At 44.7% G+C, this 13,676-nt stretch overlaps 1 protein-coding gene across 4 annotated transcripts in view; it reads left to right on the forward strand.

Moving 5' to 3' along the window:
* The window catches only part of Nlrc5 (NLR family, CARD domain containing 5), a 92,938-nt gene that overhangs the window by 12,661 nt on the left and 66,601 nt on the right, over positions 1-13,676 (forward strand). For 3 of the 4 annotated variants that reach the window (XM_006531162.3, XM_006531165.3, XM_006531163.3), the window contains one exon: positions 12,697-12,804. The exons of the other annotated variant lie outside the window; for it this stretch is intronic. The gene's annotated coding sequence lies outside the window, so the exon portion shown is untranslated. The remainder of the gene's footprint in view (positions 1-12,696; positions 12,805-13,676) is intronic. 4 annotated transcript variants of the gene reach the window in all.

Here is a 13,676-nt window from a genome sequence, read left to right on the forward strand (position 1 = left end):
ACAAAAGGAAAAACGAAGAAGAGGGTACTGAATTCACAGAAATTGGGGTTACAAGGGGTTGTGAGCCACCTGCAATGGGTGCTAGTAATTCATCCTGGGTCCTCTGGAAGAGTACCCAGTGCTCTTAACCACTGAGCCATCTCTCCAGCCCCACAATGAGAAATATTTTAAAGCTGTCAAGTTGGTTTCTGCAAGTGTGCTTATAACCCAAGTTACTCAGGAGGCTAAGGCAAGAGAGTCCTGAGTTCAAGGAGATCCTGTCTCAAAATAAACTCTAAGAGGATGACTTAGTCATATCAGGAAGGATTCTTGCTTGTATTTTGACTGAACAATGTTGGGGCCAGGTAGAATTGAAACCGGGCAGGGTGGCACACACATTCCAGTGAGAAATGGTGGTGCCAAGTGTAGGCAAAGGCCATGAAGAAATGTACTTGGATGATTAAGCCACGAGGGCTGTGAGGCCCGGGAAGCTTGCTGCTGCCCTTTCCTGAGCTGGAGAGAGGGGTGAGCTGGTGTAGAAGGGTGAGCATGGGCTTAGTTTGAGGCCTGGAAATATTGAAACCCATACGAGGTATCAAAATGAATATGAGGATTCTCTGGTCCTTTGCTGGTACAACTCCAATGCTGATTCCATAACTCAGCTATGTGTATAGTGTTTCAGTAAATACAGATATATGCAACTGTCTCTATGGTGTGTTGAATTAGCATCCTTTGCCTATGTGTGTGGGAGTGGTTTCACCTCCAGACTGATAACCGCAGTTGCTACATCACTCTACACTCCCACCAGCAGTGTAGTCTGCATTCCTGTTCCTGCTTGTTCTGTTGCCTGTTTTCTCAAAGACAGCCATTCTGACTGTGGCCAGATAGAATTTCAGTGTAGGTTTTCATTTGTTTTGTTATTCGCAGGGTTGGTTTCTGTGTAGCCCTAGCTGTCCTGGATCTAACTATGTACACCAGGCTGGCCTCTAACACAGAGCTCCGCCCACCTCTGCCCTCCTGAGTGCTGGGATTAAAGGTCACCTCACTGGCTTCAGTGTGGTTTTAATTAGCATTTCTCTGCTGGTAAAGGATGCGAAACAATGTTTCACATCCTTATTAACCATCTGCACTTTTGTCTTTTGGTCAAAGTACATCAAAGACTCAAAACGAGTTATCTTGATGAGAAATAAATAAATAATTTTAAGTGGAGTGTTGAGAATTAAAACAGGTAACCCAAAAGGGCATTTGTCTGGTGTGGAGCAAATATCCACCATATTGTAGAATAAAGTATCTTCTCGATAGGTTTGAATTGCTCTTTGGTTTTAATATTCATTCCCAGCCAGTGCGAATGCTTTATCTTCATCATTGCTTCCACATTCCCACTTTAGGATTTCAAAACAGGGGAATTTAATTTTTTATAAGTGTCACCAATCATTTCCTGTGATTACGTCATGAGCCTTCTTTAGACACTGAAGAAAGGGATATTCTAGTTTTTGTTTCTGTATGTTGTTTGTTTTCTAGACAGTCTCACTATCTAGTTTTCGGTGTCCTGGAACTCACACTGTAGACCAGGCTGTCCTCAGACTCATAGAGATTTGCTTGCCTCTGCCTCCTAAGTGCTGGCATTAAAGGTGTACTCCACCACTCCTGGCTGGTATTCTAGGTTTTTTTAATGTTGATGATTATATGATTTTTAAATCAAGTTGCACATAATAAAATGGGGAGGGGCTGTAAAAATGGCTCAGTGGTTAAGATCCCTTACTGCTCTTTCAGAGGAACTGGGTTTGGTTCCCAGCACCCATATGGCGGTGCATAAGGAGGAATTCCAGGTGGTACCAGACATGCTCAGGGCTTGCACTACCCACAATTGTCTGCAACTCCCATTCCTGGGGATCTGATGCCCTTTCTGACCTCCATGGCCTCCTGCATGCATGCGGTACATAGACATATGCTCAGGCACACATACATACACATTAAGTCTAACAAAATAAAATTAATGGTACAAAGTGACCAAAAGAGTACAGTGGAAGCCAAGCAAGGTGGTGTACACCTGTCATTCCAGGCCCTGGGAAGTGAAGGTAAGAAAATCTGGAGTTCAAGGTCATCCTCAACTACATAGAGTGCTAGAGGCCAGCCTGTGCTACATGAGACCCTGTCTTAAACAAAAAACAGTACAGTGTTGCCATTCAGGCTTTGCCTCCACACCCCGCCCCATAGAAGTATGATAGGCTGGAGATCGCAGCAGGTGGATCCTGAGAGGGAAAGCAGAACCCAAATGGGGGCAGAAGAGAGCTCAGTTGGCAGTGGATATGAGAACAAACTCTCTGGAGACAGCTTCAATGAAACAGCTCATTTAATGGGAGGAACAAAGGCTATATAAATCTTTGGAGGATGGGTAAGGGCTTTCGGGGTGAGTGTCTATCATTGGCCAGGGCCAGGGTGCTAGAGAGGCCTCATTTGCATAAGGAGGAATTCCAGGTGGTACCAGACATGCTCAGGGCTTGCACTACCTCCAGCCCTCTCCAGCCCGCGGCTCCCTAGCCCCACACAATGTAATAAAAGACTCGCCTCCCTCTGTGTCCACCGGGACCCATCTCCAGATGTAATTTGTCACTAGTTTCTGGTATAGCCTTCAAGAGTTGTCCATTTATACATACACACATATTTGCATTAAAAAATACAGTTGTTGCCAGGTGGTAGTGACACACACCTTTATTCTGAGCACACAGGAGGTAGAGGCAGGTGGATCTCTGAATTCAAGGCCAGCCTGGTCTACAGAACAAATTTTAGGACAGCCAGGACTACACAGAGAAACCCTAACTCAAAACACCGAGAAACAAAACAAAGCAAAACAAAACAAAACAAAGCAAAGCAAAGCAAAACAAAACAAAACAAAACAAAACAAAACAAAACAAAACAAAACAAAACAAAACAAAACAAAATACAGTTGTACAACCTGTAATCTAAGCACTTGGGATGCAGAAGTGGGATTATGAGTGCAAAGCTTATCAGGCAGCCTGAGTTATTTAGGGAGACCCCATTTCAAATCAATCCATCAATTGTCAAAGACTTTTTTCTTCCAAAAATTTAAATTAAATATAATTACATTATTTTCCCTTCTGTCCTCTTGTCAATCTCAAACAACCCCCAACCCCTACTTGCTTCCTCTTAAATTCATGACCTCAGTAGAAGTTGTGGTACACATACCTTTAATCCCAGCATTTGGGGGCAAAGGCAGGTATATCTCTATGAATCTGAGGCTAGCCTGGTCTACATAGCTGTTTTAGTTCAGGTTTCCATCGTCATGAAGAGAAGAGACACCATGACCAAGGCGACTCTTTTTTTTAAAAATTTTTTATTAGGTATTTTCCTCATTTACATTTCCAATGCTATCCCAAAAGTCCCCCATAACCTCCCCCCCCCCACTCCCCTACCCACCCACTCCCACTTTTTGGCCCTGGCATTCCCCTGTACTGGGGCGTATAAAGTTTGCATGTCCAATGGGCCTCTCTTTCCAGTGATGGCCGACTAGGCCATCTTTTGATACATATGCAGCCAGCGTCAAGAGCTCCGGGGTACTGGTTAGTTCATAATGTTGTTCCACCTATAGGGTTGCAGATCCCTTTAGCTCCTTGGGTACTTTCTCTAGCTCCTCCATTGGGGGCCATGTGATCCATCTAATAGCTGACTGTGAGCATCCACTTCTGTGTTTGCTAGGCCCCAGCATAGTCTCACAAGAGACAGCTATATCAGGGTCCTTTCAGCAAAATCTTGCTAGTGTATGCAATGGTGTCAGCGTTTGGAGGCTGATTATGGGATGAATCCCTGGATATGGCAGTCTCTAGATGGTCCATCCTTTTGTCTCAGCTCCAAACTTTGTCTCTGTAACTCCTTCCATGGGTGTTTTATTCCCAATTCTAAGAAGGGGCAAAGTGTCCACACTTTGGTCTTCGTTCTTCTTGAGTTTCCTGTGTTTCACAAATTGTATCTTATATCTTGGGTATTCTAAGTTTCTGGGCTAATATCCACTTATCAGTGAGTACATATCAAATGAGTTCTTTTGTGATTGGGTTACCTCACTCAGGATGATGCCCTCCAGGTCCAACCATTTGCCTAAGAATTTCATAAATTCATTCTTTTTAATAGCTGAGTAGTACTTCATTGTGTAAATGTACCACAGTTTTTGTATCCATTCCTCTGTTGAGGGGCATCTGGGTTCTTTCCAGCTTCTGGCTATTATAAATAAGGCTGCTATGAACATAGTGGAGCATGTGTCTTTCTTACTAGTTGGAACATCTTCTGGGTATATGCCCAGTAGAGGTATTGTGGGATCCTCCGGTAGTACTATGTCCAATTTTCTGAGGAACCGGACCAAGGCGACTCTTATAAAGACAACATTTAATTGGAGCTGGCTTACAGGTTCAGAGGTTCAGTCCATTATCATCAAGGCAGGAGCATGGCACTGGTAAAACTGAGAGTTCTACATCTTGATTTGAAGGCAATGCAAAAGGAAACTGGCTCTTCCAGGCAGCTAGAAAGAGGGTTTCAAAGCCTGCCCCCATAGTGACACAGTTCCTCCAACAAAACCATATCTCCTAATAGCACCACTCACTGGGCCAAGCATATTCAAACCATCACAGTAGCTAAGGAGGCTACATAGACTATGACTTAAAAAAAGAAATGCATGGCCTCTTTTTCTTTAATTATTATTGTTAGATATGTGCATGAATATATACATGTGACTTATTGAATTTATTTAGTGTTATTTGCTGTATATGATTTCAGAGATGACCATCTAGATAACTAGTTGCAGGGCTCATCCCCGATTCTCCCTGTCTTAGTTAGGGTTTTATTGCTGTGAAGAGACCCATGACCACAGCAACTCTTATAAAGGAAAACCCTGGCTTGAGCATTTGAGACCTGTATTGACCACTCTAACAAGCCCATACCTGTTCCCAGAAGGCCACACCTCCTAATAGTGCCACTCCCTATGAGCCTATGGAGGCCATTTTCATTCAAACAATCACATTCCACTCCCTGTCCCTCGTGGGCTTGTAGCCATATCATAATGCAAAAATACAGTCAGTCCAACTTAAAAAGTCCCCATAGTCTGTCAGAGTCTCAACAATGTTTAAAAGTTTAAAGTTCAAAGTCTCTTCTGAGACCCAAGGCAATCTCTTAACTTTAATCCCCCATAAAATCAAAATCAAAGAGCAGATCACATATTTCCAACATACAATGAATACACATGACCATTCCAAAGTGGAGGATAGGGGCACAGTGAGGAAATACTGAATGAAAGCAAGACTGAAAACCAGCTGGGCAAACTCCAAGCTCTGCATCTCCATGTCTGATGTCAAAACACTCCTCAGATCTCCAAATCCTTTCATCTCTGATGACTGCAACACACTTCCCCCTCTTGGGCTGGTTCTACACTGATAGCAGCTTTCCTTGGCAGGTGTCACAGAGCGCTGGCATCTCCAACATTTTTTGGGTCTCCAAAACAATCATTGTTTCACAGCTTCATGCAGTGGCCTCTCTAGGTGTCCATAGGACACCCCTGCCACACCCCTGGCCTCCACAGCTCTCCTCAGTCTGGAGGGGCATTCCGTACCTCCTTCTTGTATCCTCGACTCTAAAGCCAGAACCGTGCGACCAAAGCTGCGAGGCTCTACTGCTTGCTTAGGCTGTAACATGGTTTCCCCATTCAAACACATCTTCACCAGCTTTCTGGTTTTAATGGTTTCCTTCACTGACTAAGCTTGGATGTCCTGGAACTCAATCTGTAGACCAGGTTGGCTTCAAACTCAAAATCTGCCTGCCAGTATAACCCTAAGCTTTTTAAAAATTCCTTTTCACAGTTGAAGCTTAGATGGGTGTGGTCTTGTCCTGAGGTCACCAATCCCTTTATTTCACTCAGCACCAGGCAGGGCTTGCTTCCATTTAACCTGTTTATCTCCTTGACCACTGGACGTAGCTTCATTACATTTCCTGATGCTCCCTTTCCCCTCAAACTGTGCATTTTATACTTTTCCTTGCTCAGCTTGCTCCTTTTCACTATAGATCTCCATAAGCGAGGCCACTAATAACCAAGCAACACTATCCCGAGCTTTTGTCCCCGCCGGCAAGAACACACTCAGGACAACTGGAATCTTCTGCGGCAAAGCTTTTATTACTTACTTCTCAGGAAGACCCCGAACCCAGAAAATGGCACTGCTTAGATAGCCCACAGCATGACGTTTCAGCACCTGATGTGGTGTGACAGCTCCTGATTCGTTGCTTGCCCATCACCCCATTACTACGCCCTGATATGGGCAGTGACTAGGCGTGAGTTAACTCTCGCACCTGCGTACAAGGCTTGTTTACTAGTTAGGCACAGCGGAGGCCAGCGCCATCTTATAATGGCAATTGCTCGCAGCTCGTGATTGCTCGCGGCACGGCTCTCCACACAACACAGCCAATACTAGGCTGTCTGGAAATCTCCTCTGCCAAAGCTGTTAATCCACCCCTTTCAGTTTAACCTCGGGCATAATTTTTTTTTTTTTTTTTGTACAAGGGCAGAAAGCAGCCACATTGTTTGTCAAAATATCAGCAGAACAGTTTCTAGGCCACATGCTAACATTCTCCTCCTCTGAAACCTCTTGAGCCAGGCACCCACAGTTCCAAACACGCTCAGCACCACCGTTTCCTATGTTTCTACCAGTATGGCCCATTGAGTCCCACTTAAAACATCCAACTGCTTTTCTAATCCAAAGTCCTCCAAATAAAAGCATAGTCAGGCCGATCATACCAGTACTTCAGTCCCTCATCCCAACTTCTGTCTTAGTTAGGGTTTTATTGCTGTGAAAAGATACCGTGACCACACAACTCTTATAAAGGAAAACATTTCATTGAGGCTGGGTTGCAGTTCAAAGGTTAAATCCATTATCATCATGGCAGGAAGTGTGGTGTCATGCAGGCAGACTTGGTGCTGGAGAGGCAGCTGAGAGTTCGTCCAGATCCACAGGCAGCAAGAAGTGACACTGGGCTTGACTTGAGAATTTGAAACCTCCAAGTCCACCCCCAGTGACACACATCCTCCAACAAGGCCACACCTCCAGAGCGCCTCTCCCAGAAAGACTATGGGAGTCATTTTCATTCATTTGTTAATCGCCTGCAGTTGTTTATGGGTAGTTTCCCCTGAGATTTCCCCTTCTGGGTCTGCATGTCTATTGGTGTTGTAACTTGTTCAGGTCTTGTTTAGGAGTCACTTTGTTGAGGTATCGTGGGTGTGTAGCTTCCCTGCCATTTCTAAGAGATACAGTCTCAGCAGACTTTCTTTTCCTCTGTCTCTTACAATCTTTCTTCCCCTCTTAGTCACTGACCTATCTATTACTATTGAGAGGCACCATGACGAAGGAAATGCTTAGAAAAGAAAGCATCTTGAGGTGGAAACTTGTGGTTTCTTTGGAAAGTCAGTTATGTCAAAGAACGTTTTGTTGAAGTAAACACATGTAAAAGGATGTTTTGCTAAGGCAGACATGGGAATCGATGTTTCGCTGAAGTGGACCCAGGTGAAAGGCTCTTTCACTGGGGCAGACACTCGAAGGAACATTTCACTTTCGCTGAAGCAGACACAGGTGAAAGGATGCTCTGCTAAAGCAAGTACATGAAAGGATTCATGATGAAGGATTCTTCACTAATGACACGCATTTATTGGTTTGCCTTACAATGCATAGCCGAGCTCTGTTTGTTGTAACTCCATAGAAAGAAATGCACCAAAAAACTTCGGATGGTGCTGTGGCAGCTCCTGTGGACTCGGACCGATTGGAAGAGTGATGTCAGCTAATACAGACTCACGTAGAGTTTGCTAAGACAGACTCATGTGCTGAAGCAAGACATGTGGTGAGGCAAGACCCATGGAGGACACATGATGTTTGGAAGGAGTGTAAATAAGAGTCAACAGATTGTGATAGGGTCTTGCTTATGTGCCTAGCTTTACAAGTCTTCTCTGAGAGAGGCACAGCCAAGAACTTCTCCTGGTGTCCCTGCTGGTCCTGGTCCTCCTGGTGACTCTTGTTGATTCAGCTGAGGCCTGGCTGTTTCTGCTAGGTGGTGCCAACGCTACTAATTCTATTGGCTATCCCAACATTACCAAACTAGACTGCTGGTATATTTGTAAATTGTTTTCAAGTGGATCGAGCTGCCACTGGTGACCCCTGAACTATTGATTTCCTGACAAAGCAGATGAGATTCGCTCCAAAGAACCGTTTCAAAACAGGTTCACTTACCTCGTATCCTAAAAACCTTTATTTCCCACTACCTTTGGTGGGTGGTGGGCTAGAAGGGAGGCTAAAGCGTTTAAGGACCCATACTAAAAGTAGGCCAATAAAAGAATTTAAGACTACAGCATTCAGTTGGGGGTTTGCTTATAGTTTTAGAGGGCTAGTCCATCATCATCAGGGTGGGACAGCAGACAAGCATGGTGCTGGTGCTGGCTCTGGAGCTGAAAGCCTTACATGCTGATCTGCAGGGAGAGAGACAAAGAGAGAGAGAAACAGAGACAGAGAGAGCCAGGAAGAGACAGACAGGCAGGCAGGAAGGCAGGCAAGTAGCAGGCTGGGCTTAGAATGGGCTTTTGAAACTTCAATGCCCAACCCCAATGATACAATGTTGCACCTTGTAATCCTTTCCAAACAGTTCCACTAACCAGTGACCAAACATTCAATCACTTACAAACCTGCAAGGTGGGAAGCATTCTCACTCAAACCCCCACACTCTTCTTCCACAATGTTCTCAGAGCTCTAGGTGTGGGGGTTGTGTTGTAGATGGATCAATTAGATCTGGGTACCATACAGTCAGTTTTTCTATACATTTTGAACAGTTGTGTAATGGTGTCTATCTGCTACAAAGATACGTTGTCTCTTTGATTACTGATGAAAGCCTCATTCATCTGTGGGGGTCTAAGGATGCGTATTTAGAATGCAGTCAGAAATTATGTTGGCTTAGTAGAGCATTAGTACTGAAGTCTATGAGGTTAAAGCTTTTTAAATGTTATATTCCTTTAGTAGTATGCTTGGAATACTTTCCATATCATGATTCATGTAGTCATTGTTTTTCTGGTAGCTGCGTCATATGTGTGCATCATAATTCATCTCCTGTTGATGGGCACTGCCCCCCCGCACCCCCCTCCCCACCTTGGTCTCCTCAGCAGCAGTAGCAAGAGATCAATCACCATTCGTGTTCTATACTGGAATTCTGACAACCCAAATTCCAATCCCTTGAATTTGCCCAAACAAACTAGCCTTTTCCCCTGCTCCCAGCTGAATGACACACATTGTAAACATTCACCTTGAAGGCCAGCTCCTGAGCATTTCCTGTCTCTGTCCCTGAGAGTCCTGTTACTATGTGCCAAGGATAGGTCAAACATTTTACAGGACAGCCTATATGCCCTTACCTCTAAATAACTGTAAGTCACTAATGGCATTTTATTTTTTTATGCCACGTACGCTACTGCATCTCACAGTGGTTAGTGCTACAAAGCAGATCCTAAGTGGAAGGGTGTTTGGCTTATCCACATTTGGTGGATTCCTGTTGTGGTTTGGGCTCCTTCATAAGCTAACCTGGAGACAAACATAGCTCATTCATTTAGGAGGTGCTCCTATAGGGACACGTACTATGGGGACAGAAAATGAAGACAGGGGAGGCCAGGCATCCCAGAGGTGTGTCATTGAGTGAGTACTATAGGTAATGGACACCTGCCTAATGAAGAGGGAGTAGGATGTTTACACAGCAACTCTCAGCATCCCTTGGCTAAGGAGACAAATTAAGCCCTTGGCCTCCAGCTGATGGGTAGGTGGTCAGATGTGAACCAAGTACATGCAGATGAAGCTGGGGACCTGGGAGGAGCTACAGGGCTTTAATGACATCCTCCTAAAAAAGGAACCACAAGACTCACCCATCAATGGAGGATAGGAAAGTTTATTTCTCAGCCATTTAGGGAGTATCAATAACCCCAGGGCTCTGTGACCATGTGACTGGGGGAGCGTGGTAATTTACATACACTGATACCTTCCTGAGCTCTTCCCTGGAGTACTCTTAATAATCTCCTACCCATAAATATAAAGCACACACGTATCTGTTTCCCCCCCTCAATCCCGTCATTGTGTGCCATTTGCCATATTTTTTCTTTTTGAGACAGGGTTTCTCTGTGTAGCCCTGGCTATCCTGGAACTCAGAAATCTGCCTGCCTCTGCCTCCCAAGTGCTGGGATTAAAGGCGTGCGCCACCATGCTCGGCGTGTCTTTCCATGTTTTATTAGAATCATCGCTCTACCAGGAAGATCAGCAAATCACATACAACCCTTTTCCAGTGTGTTGCTTTCATTTTATCTTTGTCTCCCCCCCCCCCCCCGCACACACACACACACACACACACACACACACACACACACAAATAGAAAAATTAGTGGATGGTAAGAAATGTTTTATTGTAACACCTTTGTTTATATAAAATGTTTCCAGTAACTTTATTGAAGTGTGGAGCATCTCAGAATGAAAATGAACAATCCGGTCTAAACATCCAGGGACCACTTGTGTGTGGGCAGTGTTTTCATAGCTCTTGGGTCTAGACCTAGGAATGGCAGAGCTGGATTTATGATGAACTTCCAAACTGGTTTCCAAAGTAGTATCATTCTTGCCAGCCATATGTGAGGCTTCCAGTTCTTTCAAATCCCAATCAACAGAGTCCATTGTTTTCCTTACAGCCAGTCTATATGGGTATGAAATGCTATGATCCCAGGATTTTAAGTTCCAAGCAATCTTAAAACTGTTTGTTTGTTTATTAGAGAGAGAGAGAAAGCAAGTGAGCACATGAACAAGAGAGAGAACGAATGTGTGCATGTGCGTCTACATGTGTTTGACATAAGCATGTGGGCACCATGGTGGGCATGTGGAGATCAGAGGACAACTTTGTAGAGTCGGTTCTCTCCTTTCGGCTTTCCATGGGCTCTGGGAATCAAACTGAGGTGTCTGACAAGCGCCTTTGCCTGCTGAGTCATCTCCCCAGTCCTATGCAACACATTTACAAAAACACTTAGTTAAAAATAATTATTTCGGGGAAGCAATGTCCCCGTGTTTAAAAACACTTCCTGCTCTTGTAGAGGATTTGAGTTAAGTTTCCAGAACTCATGTTGGGAAGGTCACTACTGCCTAGAACTCAAGCTCCAGAGGATCTGATGCCCTCTCTGACCCACAGGCATGTGGATGTACGTGTACACACACACACACACACACACACACACACACACACACACAATTTTAATAATAGTTCTTTAACTGGATGTGTTGGGAAATGCCATTGATGAGTGAGTTTTATGTGAATGTGAAGCTCATTTGGCTCTATTCCATTCCTTTGGTCATTTTGTATTTTTTTTCTATTTTAACCCAAGTTCCATACAGTGTTGATCCCTCTAGAAATCGCTTTACTATATTTGGAGACTTTCTCCACATGCTTGCCTGCCTATCCCCCAAATGGCCTTTTGATAGAATTGCCTTCGGTTTTTCTGTCTTGTGCGTTCCTGAGGATTGACCCCAGGGTCTTGTGCTTGCTAAATACATGCATACACACTGCACACCAAGCTGCAGCCTGCACCCTTAATTATTCGATTCTAACTGAAAATGCCTTGTGCTGTAATATTGGCACCCTATTGCCACACATCCTGTTTGCTTATTTCTCCAAATGACTGTCCCCATCCTCACATCTCTAGGGTGTTCTGGTCGACTTTAAGTGGCATTGCCTTCTGCCTGCATACCAACTTAGAGATTTTTTTTCTTTCTGCTTTCTGTGGTCACAGGCAGCTGTGTCTTAGTCACTTCAAACTGCTGTAACAGAATAACACAGTCTAGGTGTCAATTATAGCTCACAGCCTCAGAGGCTGGGAGGCCCCAGATCTGGATTCCAGTACATCCACTGGAGGTTCAGAGCTGCTTGCTATGTTTTCATCAGGGTAGAAAGAGACATTACTTCCTGTATCTTCTTGTAGATACATTTGTGTCACCTTGAAGATCTACCTCACAACTCTGTTGCATCTCTGAATCTCCTGGTGCTGTTGTACCAAATTCACTGTAGAGAACATTAACTTTGTATCACAGTAAGGTAGACTACCTCTGCGGCTTCACCCTGCTGCTCTTCTTCCTTTAGACAGGGTCTTACATAGGCCAGGCTGACCTTGAACTCACTCTGAAACTGAAGATATTCTTGAACTCCTGGTTCTTCTGCTTTCACCTTGCAAGTGCTAGGATTGCACACATGCGTGCCCAGCACTTGTTTGCTTATTTAAAAACTTTAAACTATTAAGAAAGACGGCTCCAAATGTTGAGCTCCTGGGGACTTTGTGGGCAAGGACAGAGGCTGGCATTTGTGGTGAGGACTTTTCCACTTTTGTGCAAATGAGTAAGCTGAGTCCAACTATGGACTTATGATGCCCAGGCTTTTAGTTAAAGGAGGTAGGGGAAGTCATCCTGTGTTCCTTGTTTGGCAAGATGGCAGCAGGATGACTGGGCTGTGCCAACTCCAGGAACATACAGAACTTGGTTGGGAAGAACTCGATTGGTTTGTGAAGGTGAAGGACCTTTGAGGGTCAAGTGTCCTCTGAGGCAGGGACTGGGGTCCTGGACACAGCATCATTCCTCTTGAGTTTGGAAGAGGGGGAGAGCACCTTGTTTTCTCTCTCTTTAGGACCTGAGCCATAGAAACAGCCTATAAACTGAGGGTCAGAGGGCAAAGTCCAGACACTCAGAAGACCCTCTATATGGGGACACCATCTATCATGATCCAAGAAGCCAGGTAAATGGATTTTCCTCCCCTTCCCTCTTTTCCTTTCCCCTCCCATCTCTTCCTTCTCTCTCTAACTGTGGCCAAGACTCCCAACCCCACTTCCCTGAGTCATTGGTCAGCTGTACCCTTTTGCTGCTGTAGATGGAAACTAAGAGTAGACAAGGGATTCTGTCTACTATTTTGTGGGTTCCTTTCTCTCTTCCACCCTTTTCCACCTCTTTACTTCTTCCCTTTTAACTCCCTGTCTTAGTCAGGGTTTCTATTCCTGCACAAACATCATGACCAAGAAGCAGTTGGGGAGGAAAGGGTTTATTCGGCTTACATTTCCACATTGCTGTTCATCACTGAAAGAAGTCGGAACTGGAACTCAAGCAGGTCAGGGAGCAGGAGCTGATGCAGAGGCCATGGAGGGATGTTCTTTACTGGCTTGTCTCCCCTGGCTTGCTCAGCCTGCTCTCTTATAGAACCCAAGACTACCAGCCCAGGGATGGCCCCACCCACAAGGGGCCTTTCCTCTTTGATCACTAATTGAGAAATGCCTTACAGTTGGATCTCATGGAGGCAATTCCTCAACTGAAGCTCCTTTTTCAGTGATAACTCCAGCTGTGTCAAGTTGACACAAAACTAGCCAGTACACTCCCTAACCCTAGATAGGAGAGTAGAAAGGATAGAGGGGAAAGGGGGCAGCGTTATCATTAGACTACTTCCTGTAGATTAGGGGCATCAAGTTCCTTGGGGCAAGTTTGATCTTCACCATCAGGATTTAATTATTTAGTATTCTTTGTCGTCTTCTCCTTCTTCTCCTTCTCCCCCTCCCCATTCCCCCTCCTCTTCCTCTTCTTTTCTTTCCTTTCTTCTCCTTTCCTTTCCTTTCCTTTCCT

This window comes from Mus musculus, chromosome 8 (assembly GCF_000001635.26).
Source record: "Mus musculus strain C57BL/6J chromosome 8, GRCm38.p6 C57BL/6J".
Classification (NCBI taxonomy): Eukaryota; Metazoa; Chordata; class Mammalia; order Rodentia; family Muridae; genus Mus; species Mus musculus.